Source organism: Zalophus californianus, chromosome 2 (genome assembly GCF_009762305.2).
Source record: "Zalophus californianus isolate mZalCal1 chromosome 2, mZalCal1.pri.v2, whole genome shotgun sequence".
NCBI lineage: Eukaryota > Metazoa > Chordata > Mammalia > Carnivora > Otariidae > Zalophus > Zalophus californianus.
The window spans coordinates 138,683,193-138,698,694 of NC_045596.1; the positions used below are offsets into that span (position 1 = coordinate 138,683,193).

Below are 15,502 nucleotides of genomic sequence, written 5' to 3' on the forward strand. Positions count from 1 at the left end.
AAGATTAAAGAATTAAGTATTGAATTGGCACAGATTAGACAAACGAATGGAACAGAGTACTGAATCTAAACAGATTTAAATATATACTTCCTGCCACTTTACTGAATTCCTGTATGAGTTCTAGCAGGTTTGGGGTGGAGTCTTTTGGGTTTTCCACATAAAATATCATACCACCTGCAGAGAGTGAAAGTTTGACTTCTTCTTTGCTGATTTGGATGCCTTTTGTTTCTTTTTTAAGTCTGATTGCTGTGGCTAGGACTTCTAGTACTATGTTGAATAGCAGTGGTGATAGTGGACATCCCTGCCATGTTCCTGACCTTAGGGGGAAATCTCTCAGCTTTTCCCCATTGAGAATGATATTCGCTGTGGTTTATCATAGATGGCTTTTATGATATTGAGGTATGTACCCTCTATCCCTATACTCTGAAGAGTTTTGATCAAGAAAGGATGTTGTACTTTGTCAAATGCTTTTTCTGCAACTATTGAGGGGATCATACAGTTCTTGTTCTTTGTTTTATTAATGTATCACATTGATTGATTTGCGGATGTTGAACCAACCTTGCAGCCCAGGGATAAATCCCACTTGGTCGTGGTAGATAATACTTTTAATGTACTGTTGGATCCTATTGTCTAGTATTTTGGTTAGAAGTGGCAGGATATAAAATCAATGCACAGAAATCAGTGGCACTCCTATACACCAACAACAAGACAGAAGAAAGAGAAATTAAGGCGTCGATCCCATTTACAATTGCACCCAAAACCATAAGATACCTAGGAATAAACCTAACCAAACAGGAAAAGAATCTGTACTCAGAAAACTATAAAATACTCATGAAAGAAATTGAGGAAGACACAAAGAAATGGAAAAATGTTCCACACTCATGGATTGGAAGAACAAATATTGTGACGATGTCAATGCTACCTAGAGCAATCTACACATTTAATGCAATCCCTATCAAAATATCATCCACTTTTTTCAAAGAAATGGAACAAATAATCTTTAAATTTGTATAGAACCAGAAAAGACCCCGATAGGCAGAGGAATGTTGAAAAAGAAAAGCAAAGCTGGCGGCATCACAATTCTGGACTTCAAGCTCTATTACAAAGCTGTCATCATCAAGACAGTATGGTACTGGCACAAAAACAGACACATAGATCAATGGAACAGAATAGAGAGCCCAGAAATGGACCCTCAACTCTAGGGTCAACTAATCTTCAACAACGCAGGAAAGAATGTCTAATGGAAAAAAGATAGTCTCTTCAACAAATGGTGTTGGCATAATTGGACAGCCACATGCCGAAGAATGAAACTGGACCATTTTCTTACACCACACACAAAAATAGATTCAAAATGGTTGAAAGACCTAAATGTGAGACAGGAGTCCATCAAAATTCTAAAGGAGAACCCAGGCAGCAACTTCTTCGACTTTGTGGATGTTGAACCTTGCAGTCCAGGGATAAATCCCACTTGGTCGTGGTGAAAAATCCAGCCGCAGCAACTTCTTCCTAGAAACATCACCAAAGGCAAGGGAAGCAAGGGCAAAAATGAACTACTGGGACTTCATCAAGACAAGAAGCTTTTGCACAGCAAAAGAAACAGTCAACAAAACCAAAACTCAGCCGACAGAATGGGAGAAGATATTTGCAAATGACGTATCAGATAAAAGGCTAGTATCCAAAATCTAGAAAGAACTTCTTAAACTCAACACCCAAAGAACAAATGATCCAATCAAGAAATGGGCAGAAGACATGAACAGACATTTTTCCAAAGAAGACATCCACATGGACAACAGACACATGAAAAAGTGTTCAGCATCGCTCGGCATCAGGGAAATCCAAATCAAAACCTCAATGAGATACCACCTCACACCAGTCAGAATGGCTAAAATTAACAAGTGGAAGCCACAGATGTTGGCGGGGATGCGGAGAAAGGGGAACCCTCCTACACTGTTGGGGGGAATGCAAGTTGGTGCAGCCACTCTGGAAAACAGTATGGAGGTTCCTCAAAAAGTTGAAAATAGAGCTACCATATGACCCAGCAATTGCACTACTGGGTATTTACCCCAAAGATACAAATGTAGTGATCCGAAGGGGTATGTGCACCCTGATGTTTATAGCAGCAATGTCCACAATAGCCAAACTGTGGAAAGAGCCAAGATATCCATTGACAGATGAATGGATAAAGACGATGTGGTATCTATATACAATGGAATGTTATACAGCCTGCAAAAGGAATGAGATCTTGCCATCTGCAATGACGTGGATGGAACTGGAGGGTATTATGCTGAGCGAAATAAGTCAATCAGAGAGAGACATGTATCATATGACCTCACTGATATGAGAAATTCTTAATCTTGGGAAACAAAATGAGGGTTGCTGGAGTGGTGGGGGGTGGGAGGGATGGGGTGGCTGGGTGATGGACACTGGGGAAGGTATGTGCTATGGTGAGCGCTGTGAATTGTGTAAGACTGTTGAATCACAGACCTGTACCCCTGAAAAAAATAATACATTATATGTTAAAAAGAGAAGAAGATAGCAGGAAGGGAAAAATGAAGGGGGGGAAATCGGAGGGGGAGACGAACCATGAGAGACGACGGACTCTAAGAAACAAACTGAGGGTTCTAGAGGGGGAGGGGGTGGGGGGACGGGTTAGCCCGGTGATGGGTATTAAAGAGGGCACGTTCTGCATGGAGCACTGGGTGTTATGCACAAACAATGAATCATGGAACACTACATCCAAAACTAATGATGTAATGTATGGTGATTGGTATAACATAATATAAATTAATTAATTAATAAAATTAATTTAAAAAATAAATAAATATATGATACTTATATATGCCAGACTTAGCCTTACAAATCAATGGAAAAATTAAAGTAGGATAATTGACTATGCACAGGATGGGGGTCGAGGTGGCGGTGATCTCTACTTCAGAAAAACTACAAAAAAATTCCATCTCTTCCAGAGACTTTAGTGCAAAGCATCAATGCTTCAACAGGAAATTGGATGATATCTTTATAATCCCTAAGACTCCTCAAACAAGTAAAGCCAAATCATAAAGGAAATAAATGATAAAACTGAGAGTAATAAAATTTCAAAATCTCTGTATAATAAATGACATTGTAATAAAATTTTTAAAGAGAGGACAGTTAGCAAGAAAATATTTTCAATGAACATAAGTGGTAAGAAGTACTTACAATGTACAAACAATTGTTAAAAAAAGTGTATTTTAAAAATCTAACTTATGGGGGGAGACAGAACAAAGTATTTAAAAAGCAATTTACAAAAGAGAAGATTTAAATGGCCCCCATAAAATATAAAAAACGCTCTGGGGCACCTAGGTAACTCAGTTGGTTAGACTCTTGGTTTTGGCTCAGGTCATGATCCAGAGTCTGCTTGAGATTCTCTCTCTCCCCTCTGCCCCTCCCCCTGCTTGCACACGCACATGTGCTCTCTCTCTCAAATAAATAAATAAAATCTTTAAAAAAAACATAAAAAATGCTCAATAGCACTAACTGGGTAAAAGAAAACACCAGTGAGGTATTTAAACTTATACATGCAAAAAATAAGAAGTCTGATAATACTTCATACATTGCTGAAGGACAGGTAAACTGGTAGAGAACGCAGAGAATAATGCAGAGACTATCATAATCTGTAAGGGTAGACAGGTTTGTAAAGATCTGATGAAAATACAAATCTTCTACCCTCTGAACACCATGACCACATTTTCATAATTTTACTACATATTTAAGTATCTATAACTAATATATAAAATTACTTTTATGTTCGTAAAGGTTGTGAAAGTGATGTAACATTATAATTATCCTCTGAAGCTTTCTATTTCACTCAAATTTTTAAGACTGATCTATGTTGACACACGGAAATTTTAGTTCATTTTAACATCTATATAGTATTCAATTGCTTCAAGATACCGTAATTAATAATTTTTAGAGTTTTTGCACTAATACAAGTGACATTCTTATAAATTCATGTCTCTTTATGCCCACACACAAGTTTTTCTAGAAGTAAAATTGCAGAATAACTCCAGAAATGTAATACCATACAGTTGGTAGACTACATTGACATGAAAAAAGATATCCAAGAGACATAAGAAGACAAGGCACAACACAATGCATATTTATTAAAATGTGTGTATTCTTATCTATCTGAGCATAAATATGTATGATATATATGAGAATGAAATATCTGTATTTTAGATACATCTCAGGAAGGAAGGCAATATTTTTTTCTTAAAATTTTTATTGTTATGTTAATCACCATACATTACATCATTAGTTTTTGATGTAGTGTTCCATGATTCATTGTTTGTGCATAACACCCAGTGCTCCACGCAGAACATGCCCTCTTTAATACCCATCACCAGGCTAGCCCATCCCCCCCCCCCCCTCCCCTCTAGAACCCTCAGTTTGTTTTTCAGAGTCCATCGTCTCTCATGGTTCATCTCCCCCTCCGATTTACTCCCCTTCATTCTTCCCCTCCTGCTATCTTCTTCTTTTTTTTCTCTTAACATATATTGCCTTATTTGTTTCAGAGGTACAGATCTGTGATTCAACAGTCTTGCACAATTCACAGCGCTCATCATAGCACATACCCTCCCCAATGTCTATCACCCAACCACCCCATCCCTCCCAACCCCCAACATTCCAGCAACCCTCAGTTTGTTTCCTGAAGGAAGTCAATATTTTTAAGTTAAGAGGGAATTGAAGGAGGACTTCTATTTTCCACTCTTAATACTTCTATGTTGTTTAAATATTTTACAACAGATATGCTTTACTATAGTTTTGCAGCTATAAAAATGTTAAAAATCCACACTTACTCTTTTATTTTGCACTGTGTTTATTATCCTACTATGGTCTAGGTGGAAAAAGCAATTTGACCAGTGTCACCTCACAAATGAATGGAAATTATTTCAAAACAGCCCTTTATGGCTTAGAGTCAGCTTTTTCCAATGACCATTGTCTCCCATTTCTCTAATAGAGAAACTAAGCTTTTCTGTTTAAAATAAATTTTCAAATTGTCTTTATATAACAGATATTTCCCAAAGTAAAATATAATAATTTTTCTCTCACTGAGGAAGAACATAAAAACATTTCATTTCTAAAGCAGAGGCACCTCCCCCACCCCCGCACCCACTTGATGAAGTGCACATGATCAAATTCACACCACAGCTGCTAAGTGAGTAGAAGTCCATGATGGACTAAAGGGCTTGTGAGTTCAGAGTCTGTAATCAATAAAACCGTTACCACCATTTTAAAAAAAAGGGAGAGAGAGGCAAGAATATAGGTTACTCTTTGCTCTTCACAAAAACACATAAAAGTAAAACAGTAATTTTAAATTGTTCTTTTAGTTAGTTATTAGAAGTTAGTGATGATAATACCTTATTAAAACAATTTATTTAAAACAAACATTAATTCCAATTTAAAAATGGACAGAGTACCTGAATAGACATTTTTCCAAAGAAGACATACAGTTATCCAACAGGTACATGAAAACATCCTTAACATCATTAATTATCAGGGAAATGCAAATTATAATGACAATGATATATTACCTTGTACCTGTCAGTATGGCTAGATTCAAAAAGATAAGAAAAAATGAGGATGTGGAGAAAAAGGAAACTTCATGCACTGTTAGTGGGAATGTAAATCAGTGCAGCCACTGGGGAAAATAGTATGAAGGTTCCTCAAGAAATTAAAAATAGAATTACCATATGATCCACTACTGGGTATTTACCCAAAGAAAACAAAAACACTAATTCAAAGATATATGCACCCCTATGTTTATTGCACTTATTTACAATACTCAAGGTATAGAAGCAACCCAAGTGTCCATAGACAGATGAATGGATAAAGAAAATGTGGTACATACACATACATACACATACACACTGAAATATTACTCAGCCATTAAAAAGAATGAGATCTTGCCATTTGCAAAAATATGCATGAACCTAGAGGGTATTATGCCAAGTGAAATAAGTCAGACAAAAAAAGACAAATACCATATGATTTCACTTATGTGTGGAACCTAAGAAACAAAACAAACAAACAAACAAAAAACAGAAAGAGACCCATAAATACAGAGAACAAATACAGAGGGGAAAGGGGTTAGGGGATGGGCAAAATGGGTGAAGGAGAATGGGAGATACAGGCCTCCAGTTATGGAATGAATAAGCCACAGGAATAAAAGGCACAGCATAAGGAATATAGCCAATGGTATTGAAATAACATTGTATGGTGACAGATGGTAGCTACACTTGTGGTGAGCACAGCATAGTGAATGTGTAGTTGTCCAATCACTGTGTTGTACACTTAAAACTAATCTAACACTGTGTGTCAACTATACCTCAATGAAAAAAAATTCCTAGATCCCATCAAGACTTGTATCTTATACCATTGAGCAGTAAATTATTCAAAGAAATTTTCCAACTAGATGTATCTCTGTTGAGTGTAACTTAGCATGAAATAGAAGATTCCTTTCACATCATTTTTCTCTATATGTAATTCTATCATAAAAGATATAAAGATACGTACAGATTAAGTATTTAAAAATTAACCAACACCACAAGAGAACTCTTCAGATTTAACAGAAGCTATCACTTTGAAGTTTTGCTTCAGATATTCTTTTTTTTCATTCAAGAAGTATTTATTTGCTTTTTTGTGAAAATAAATCATACTTATTAGAAATCACTTGGAAAATAAGGAAAAGTTGGATAAAAAACTAACCATAGTCCTATGACTACCATCAACATTTTGAAATACTTCCTTTTACTGCTTAAAGAAAAACAGATTGGGTTACTGGGTACCGGGTGGTGGAAAAATTTTAAAACCTTTTGCATCATTTTTAATAATTTCTACAAGTTGATGACTATGGTTCTTCCTCATAACAAAAGTCCACGGGAATAGAGTCAATTACCACTGCTTTTAAGATTGGTTTCTTAATTTGTGTCTACAAAACCTAAGGGAGCAGATATTTCTCTGATTTTGTTTTTCAGAGTCCAAGGGTGGTTATCCTTTACCAAGAATGTAGTAAGGAACAAATCAAAAAGTCCCAGACTTTACCTCTTATACTTGTTATTCAACATCTCAATAATCTGCCCAATTAATTCCCCCACTTCTGTCTAATTCCCTCTTATTGTTCATGGTACAAATATTTCTTTCATGTAGACATTACTGAATAAATACTTGTTTTTCCATTTATTTATTAAACATTTCTAAAATAATGGATACAGGATTAAGAGATTTCTTAAAAAGATTAAGTTTTAAAGTAACCAATAGAAATAAACCAAGGTATATCATTAAAAAGGGAAGATTGCTGGCAAGAGCTATTGTATATATCATGCTAAATCTTAAAGGGTCATTTCACACTGTATCTGGAATATAAGTTTGGGTTCCATTAAGGCAAAATTGCTAAGAAATATCAAAGGAAATATAGCTCTAAGTGGAAAATAATCTGTCTCTAGTTTCTTGAATTTCAAATTTGGGAGAAATTAGCAGAACCAGAATACAAACTTGCGTGGTACTTAGGCAATTTAACTTTATTAAAACTTAAGAATGAGAACTCATCTCGGACTGAGTAATTAACTGTGGCTAGACTCTTTCTGGGTTACACTATTAAAATCAATCTCAAGTCAAATTTTAGTTGAAATACTTTTAGAAAAGTCTACCTACAATTCTACCACCCAATGTAAAACTACTTAGATATAAAGAGTTCTAGAAGTTTTTATGACGTTCTTAAGGTATCATCAAGAGGTAGGACAAATAAATTGAGGAATAAATGAATAAATATCTCATCCCTTTTCTTCCAACGCTATTTAGAAATTCACTAACTTAAAATTATCAATTCCCACTTTCCTCATATTTTTAAATGTTCATAACTTTAAGTATTTGTTAGTCTGCATATATTATATATTATATATTATTCTCCCCCAGATCCTCCCTATACTTGTTTTTTGCTCAAACATCATCTGGTTTATTCATGAGGCCCCTCCTTACTGTCACCATCACACATACAACCACATACACACTTCATTCTTTAATACTCAAAGCATTTTGTGACAGTCCCTCCTACTTGGCACATCTCCCTCCTTGGGGCTGTCTGACTCCTTCGAAACTGCCAAGCTTTCCCGACAATAAGGCTTGAGCACACTTCATTTGTCCCTCTGTTAGAAAATTCTTCCCTTCTCTCTCCATCTAATTAACTCATTTTCATCCTTTTGATCAATGTCAACTCAAGTGTCACCTTCTCAAGGAGGCTTGCCCAGATCTCCCTAGCTAAGTCAAACTCCTGCAACAGGCTTTCTCGCCCTGTGTTCTTGTCCTTCGAGGCATTCAGTCCGGCATCTGTGCACTTGTTTGTGTGGTTTCACTTAATTAATTTCACAGGAATAAAACTTTCCAAAGAGGCAGTAATCATGCCACATCTTGTTACTCATTATGCCACCAGGATCTAGCCAGGGAATACATATTAACGGGAAGAAAAAAAGAAGGGAAGGAGGGAAATTGATTAGGTCAACAGATGACCTCATAGTTAGTAAAAGAATTCTTTAACTGGCCTCATTTGGTGACCTGAAAGATGATGAATTTGTAAATAAAATACTTTTGAGAAATACATTGTTTTAGCTTTTTCTTTACCATTTCTCTCACTGTAAATGGATGTGGCTTAGTCCTGATTCTGTTTCTTGTTTTGTTCTGTTTATTTCCCTCTATATAAACAAAAGTAATTTACCATATATCTTAGGCCAAGTTCCCTTCAAAAGTAGAATGTGAAGTAAAAAGTCATGTGCAAATAGTAGAAGGCGATCCCAGAAAGTAAGAATGAAGAACTAGGTAAAGTGAAATAGGGAATAAGAGCCAATACAAGTGTATGGAGTTGGGTCATCACCATGGCCAAGTAAGTTTTCACTCAACCTTGACCCTGAGAGGAGCTACAGAAAGCCTCTCTCCCTCAGAATTGCCCACCCATTGCCACTGACTGAGGGGTCCTCTAAGTGGTGTTAGCTCCTCCCCACTTCTAGGCTGCACTTTTAGGGGCAGAGGGAGAAATAAGACATGTTGGTAAAATCACAGAGCAAAAGTTAAAAGATACGCAGCATTAGTTCAAAGTGAGAAGTCAAAACAATGGAGGCACAGCCTACCTACAACATTTGCCATGGTCACAGACAGTATTGGAAGTGAGTCTGAAAGGATGTACAGCAGGGCCCAAAAGGCATATGACACACCTTATGAGAATCAAAGCATTGATCAGCAGAGTATTGATCTCAAATCATGAGCAAGCAACACCATAATACCTAATTTATCACTCTCACCAAGCTTCAGTGAATTTCCTAATGTACCTTAGGACACTGAAGGGAAGGAAGGCAGGCAAAGAACCCAACCCAGGCATTCTGAACAACTTGGTTGTATGTCAAAAACTCAGTGGTTTCTAATATGTTACCTGGAATATATAATCACTTAAAAATAGCATTATATATTTTAGTTCACTTTGAATATCTATCCATCACTAGACAGATTGAACAAAAATTCTAGGTCAGTCCACAGAAGAGTAGTTAATAATAGGCCATACTTGAACTATATTGTTAAAGACATTATTTCTAAAACTACTAACCACCATTTGCAACATTTCTTCTAGAAGAAATATATTCTTGATATTGGGATGTTCAACCATATACCAATAAGGAAAGGTGATACACTATTAGCTTCTTGACTCCATTATATGCAAATGGCAAGATAACAGTCTGTATCAGTTGTTTATCTGAGTAACAGTTTGAAAACAAAGGACAGCTGTTTCTAGGAAGAGGGAAGTTCCTGACTCCCGCATTATTCACTGCCTATAGGTGGAATTTATTTGTAAGGTAGGGTGATTCACAGATAATCGAGTGCCTATGTTCAGAAAAAAAGTGGGTTTTTATATACACATACGTGTGTGTGTGTTGTGTGTGTGTAGCACTCTTAAGAGAAAGAAACGTTTTGCCAATTTTTTATATTTAGTTACCATGAATTTGAATTTACTAAGCTTTGAGATTTTAGGTGGAGGAAGCATCCAAGAGGTGAGCTGAAATTTGATGGTGCTTTTTTCCCCTGGGATGAAGAGTCCTAGAATCTTAGATTCTAGATCTAAGATTTAGATCTAAGAATCCTAGATCTAGAATTCGCCAATGAATTTCGTCTGATGAAACACATAAATCCACAAATTCAGGAAGTTCTGCAAACTCTAAGGAGGATGAAGATGTCCCTGGGGACATCTGCCAATCTAGACACACACCAAGAGGCTGAGAATACGGCCTTTGCCTGAGCAAACCATGGATATGGGAAAGGGAATCCAGCAGAAATTCTGGCAGTCTTGTGGGACTGGAGATTAAAAAAAAAAAAATTAGGAACAGGAGGGACCAAGATCTGAATGAAAAATAAATGATGAAGCATCAAATTGACACAGGCATGGTTTTACCCTCATGACATTTGCTGACATATGAAGCTACACATAAGATGCTAGGAAGAAAGCTTCTGAAATGAAGAGCAGGATTCTCAGAAGTACCACCCCAAATTGTATTTGGTACCTGTGAATGCACCAGTGGATGCTCTAAATATCTATGCCTTGGCAGCTAGGTTCCCTGGCAAGGGATGAAGATTATTAGTACTTGAGTCAGCTCAGTCACTGACTGGATTGCAAGGATTGGCGGCCACCTCTCCATTTTCTTTGCCGAGCAGAAGGAAAGCTGACAACTCTTTGGACTTGCATAAATCATCTAGAGCCTCTAGAATTTTATACACAATTACTAAAACCAAGACAAAAGAGAGACACTGAAAAAGAGCTCGCAGTAATCCAGTTATTGGCGTTAACCTACAAAACTTTAAAATAATTTTGATTAGTATGTTCAAGGTAACAGAGGAAACAGTGGGAAAATAGATTAATTGGTATCTATAGAAAAGAATGAAATGCACATTTGAAAACCAAACAAATACAATAACTAGAGTATTAGCGCACAGAAGAGCTTGACAGCATAATTTGCCAATGAATTTCATCTGATGAAACACATCAATCCACAAATTCAGGAAGTTCTGCAAACTCTAAGGAGGATAAATAAAAAGAAAACCAGACCTAGGAACATCACAGTAAAACTAAGGAAAAATAAAGACGAATGAGAAAGCTTAAAATCAGCCAGAGACAAAGACATATGATCTTCAAAACAACAAGACTGACAGGTTGGATGCAAGAGCCCCAGTCAAAAGAATAACTAGTTGAAGTGGTGAAGGAAAAGAACAGCCACACAAAAATTCTACACCTAGCTCACATAGTCTTTAAAAATAAAGGCTGTACAAAAATGTATTCAGGCACAAAAAAATGAGAGAATTTGTTGCCAGCAAACTTGTAAATTAAAAAGACATACAACAACCTATTTAACAATTTTTATGACAAATTGTAATAAATGAATTGTCAAGAATGACACTAATTAAAAATACCAGATGTTTAAAATAGAAATCAGCTCATTTACTGTACACATCATACCCTGTGAGAAATGCAGGGCAGATATTATCATCTTTATTTTACGGGGAAGGAAACAAATGTTCAAGACATTCAGAAGCCTGTCCTCAATTACATGACAAAGTCAAAACTCAAACACATATTTCTGATCCAGTGTTCATCATTCTGACAAAGGGAAGTAGAAAATACATGACAGGGGCACCTGGCTGGCTCAGCCAATAGAGCACGTGACTCTTGATCTCAGAGTTGTAAGTTCAAGACTCACCATGGATGTAGAGGTTACTTAAAAATTAAATCTATTAAAAAAATAGTAATCATATCCTAGAGGTCCATTAAGTTGCACAATGTGTCCAATACACAACAAAGGGATAACTTTGGCTTCTGGAGATTTTGTCTCAAATTTTCTTTAATTTTGTTTTTACAAACTCCATTAATGACGCTATTTTAACCCAATGAATAAGATATTATCACACTCTTGAATATTTTCTACTGTTTCATAACTGTTGACTTTCACTCTTAACTTACAATTCCAGAAGAAGCTGAGACCCCAAAACTTTTTGTCAAAAAGATTTTAGTGACCAATTTCCATACTGAAGGCCTACACAAAAGTTAACACCACAATGTTTTGTGATCCATAAAACATCCTTAAACTAGAACTTGAAAAACAGCATGGAAAGGCCCATAAAACAATCTCTGAGTTCAAGATATAATTTTGCCTCAAGGAAGGCAGAGAGTTTCACTGTATTACAGACATCCTATAGTATCTGTTCAAATCAAATAATTGGAACAGTGAAAACAAGAGGCCATCTAATATAATCTTAGTCCTCCTACATACTCTTTTCTAGAAATCTTCCAGTATTCTGACATCTTGCTCTTTTCTATGACCTTGAAACCTCATTATTGCCTACTCTGGGCAATATACTATAGAGTTTTGCTTTTGTCTTATAACACAACTTCTCATCTTCCCCAGTTAAGCAACCTTGTATAACAAAATAGCCAAAATATTTGTGAATGCCTTAAAGAACATCATGGTAATATTCTCTAGTTCAAGGACATTATTTTATTCCATGTTTTTAAAAATAATATTGTACTGCCAATTAAATATAGGAAATCATATATATTTATAAGATGCTTACACTTTCTGAGCACTTCCCTCACATATTCTAGTGTAGTGAAGTCCCAGATCACTTTTTACCTTCTTGGATAAATATTTTTGAAACAAAAGATCTCAAACATAAACCATAACCTGTTATCTTTAATGTAGATATTTACTTACCACATAAAGGGAGTAAAACATTCTATTGTTAAAGGAAATATCATTTGGCAAAAACCATTAGCCAAATAGCATATGCCTCCTGCTTATGATTGCTCACTGATTGTCTGATTGGGAGTATATATATTTTATACAAATGTTTATCTTTATGTTGGGTACACCCCATCACAGAAGCACATCAGCAGCCTGTATGTTCACTGGGCTAGTTTCGAAAAGAGATTTTGTCAGTATAATATGTAAGAAAAGCAGCCAACATGAGCAACAGGTTCTCTAAGAACCTTCATGAAAAGCTCCTTAACTTTTACTATAAAGACATGAGTACAGCAAAGTTAAAAAGAGATAAAACTTTTGAAGAAACAGGTGGAGCCCTTTGTGACAAGAAGTCAAGAAACAAATAATGAAATAAAAATTATCTCTGAATCATGGAGAAAATGTTGCTGTTAACCCCCAAAGTCCTGGATAGAGGTCAGCTCATATCACTGGTCTCTCAACAAAAAGTAACACAATCAAAGATGTAATGATGTACTTCCCAGCAGGAGAGACAAGTGCACAAAGGCCACACAGTGAGCTTCTCCAAAAGCTAAACTGATGTGACATCCTCTCAGTCCCACCATTTATATTTAGTAAAATCTCCCTCCATCATTTCACCCAGGTAGTTCCTTTTTCACTTCCACCACATTTTTAAATTCCAATAATTTTCTGTCACGTCTGATCTAAAAAGACCTCAACCTTTATCAGAAGATCAATCACTGGTCAAGAAAATTTACTTTTATACTTCCATATTTAAAAAGATCACCTGTCTTTGAAGAAAAAGAAACAGTCTAAAGGAAAACCAGTAAGCCTTTTTCTAAGAAAAAGAAAATAAAATTACTATTTGAATTATAACTGAGGTTGTTACTTTCTTCCACCTTAGCATTATGTTAGCTGCTGGAACATCAAACTTGTATACAAGAATCTCCTTTGTATTCAGGGATGATTTATTATACACTAAATCCACGAATATAAAACAGCTCTTAAATTTTTAAATATCTTAGATTGCAGTGACTGAAACTTCAAAATAAAGTAACTGAACCCCAAAGCAACAACCTTTCATTCCTTCCATTTTTTTAACAAAGTGTTTCCTTTAGAAATAAATTGACATTAAAATCAAATATTCCGGTAGGTATCGCCACTTCTCTCTGATCTGAACATCGGACTCTTCCCAAACAGAAAGAATTCATTGATAAAACGTGTGTCAAACCTGCAGGTAGGGAGCAGGCGTGGGTATCTGTATGCTGGCGTTCCAGCACTTTACACACAGCACAACTCTAAACGAAGACACCTGAGCAGGTTCCGAATTGTTTAAGCCCTCAAAGCTCTGTAATAGAACAGATCTCAAACGCGTTTAGCAAGAAAACCTCTTCTGAAACTACTGAATAACAGAAGGGATTGCCAAGAAGACGTGGGTCTCCCTAACTGTACACTGAACGTGCCTCTTACTCCATCCACCTGCCACAAATAATCCTCAAGATAAGCGCTTCGGAAACCTGAAAAAAGAAAGCCAGCGTGGGTCTCCCTAAGTTTGCTCTTTGACTCACACCACTTGGGGACAGAACTTGGGCGTCTTTCGGCCTCAATTGGTCACTTCACTTCCAGGAGCTTAAGAAGCTCTCCCTGCACCTGGATAACTGCGACACTCACCGTGGGCGCAGGACACTTCTGGTGTCTTAAGTCCCAGCTCTCAGTCCCGCCTGCAGCAGGAACACAATGGCATCCCTCGCCCTGGCGGGCGGGTGCCAGGGACACAGATCCGACTCGACAGCTGCGGGGAGCCTGACTCAGTTTTAAGCGCATTAGCGCTATACCCAAGACAAAGGCTGCCCTCGGTGGTCCTTGGCGTCCGCCCTCCCTGGGTGATCGGTGCCCGCCCTCCTCAAGCCCACACTGGAAGCTCGTGAGCCTGTAAAGTGGCTGTCCTCGATTCCGCGCTTTCCGAGGGGTGCGGTTTGCTGACTAGTACGAAGCTGGTGTAAACAGCGCGCCGCGCACTGGGGAGCCACCAGAAAAGGCTAGCGCGCCGGCTGGGCGAGGGCCGGCCAGCGGAGGTAACTAGCCCCAGGCGGCCGGCCGGAGCAGCCTCCGCTCACCCGAGCGGCGCCCGCAGGCGAGCCCGCCGCCCGGGAGTTGGGTCCCAGCACCCACCACGAACCCCAGCCGGGAGCCTCGGCTCTTCCGCGGACCCACCGGGCAAAGGCACCTGCTGCCTGTGCTCCGAGTCTGGTACTGTGCCAAGCCCCGCTCGGGGTCAGGGACATAGGCTCCCGGGACGGCGAGCCGAGGAGGGTGCGGGCTTGCAGCGAGGCTGATTGAATGATCTTTGCAATCACTCACCGGCGGAGGGCGAAGTCGCTCAGGCGGCCGCCCGGCGGAGCGCAAAGAACATCCCGCGGCGCAGGCATCCTCCCATCCTTTGTCAGCAGCGGGCGGAGCGCTCCTCCCCAGCCTGCGGACGTACACCCGGCTCTGGCTCGGCTTCCCAGCCCTCTCCCCTCCTCTTCTCCCCCTCCCCTTCTCCGTCCCCCTCTCGGAGCCGGCACTCACTCGGCTCCCATGATGTCATCCGGTGGAAATCTGCCATGCTCAAAGACTAGAATAATCCAGCGCTCACGCGGGGAACACGGCGCGGGCGGGGGCGGCAGCAGAGCCTTTCGGCATACCCACAACCTGCCTGCCCTGTATAACTGGAG

General features: G+C 38.3%; 1 protein-coding gene across 2 annotated transcripts in view; it reads right to left on the bottom strand.

The window, feature by feature from the left end:
* Positions 1-15,298, bottom strand: part of MARCHF1 (membrane associated ring-CH-type finger 1) — an 848,690-nt gene extending 833,392 nt beyond the window's left edge. For both annotated transcript variants that reach the window (XM_027598174.2, XM_027598175.2), the window contains exon 1: positions 15,147-15,298. The gene's annotated coding sequence lies outside the window, so the exon portion shown is untranslated. The remainder of the gene's footprint in view (positions 1-15,146) is intronic.
* Between the last annotated feature and the right edge of the window lie 204 nt (positions 15,299-15,502).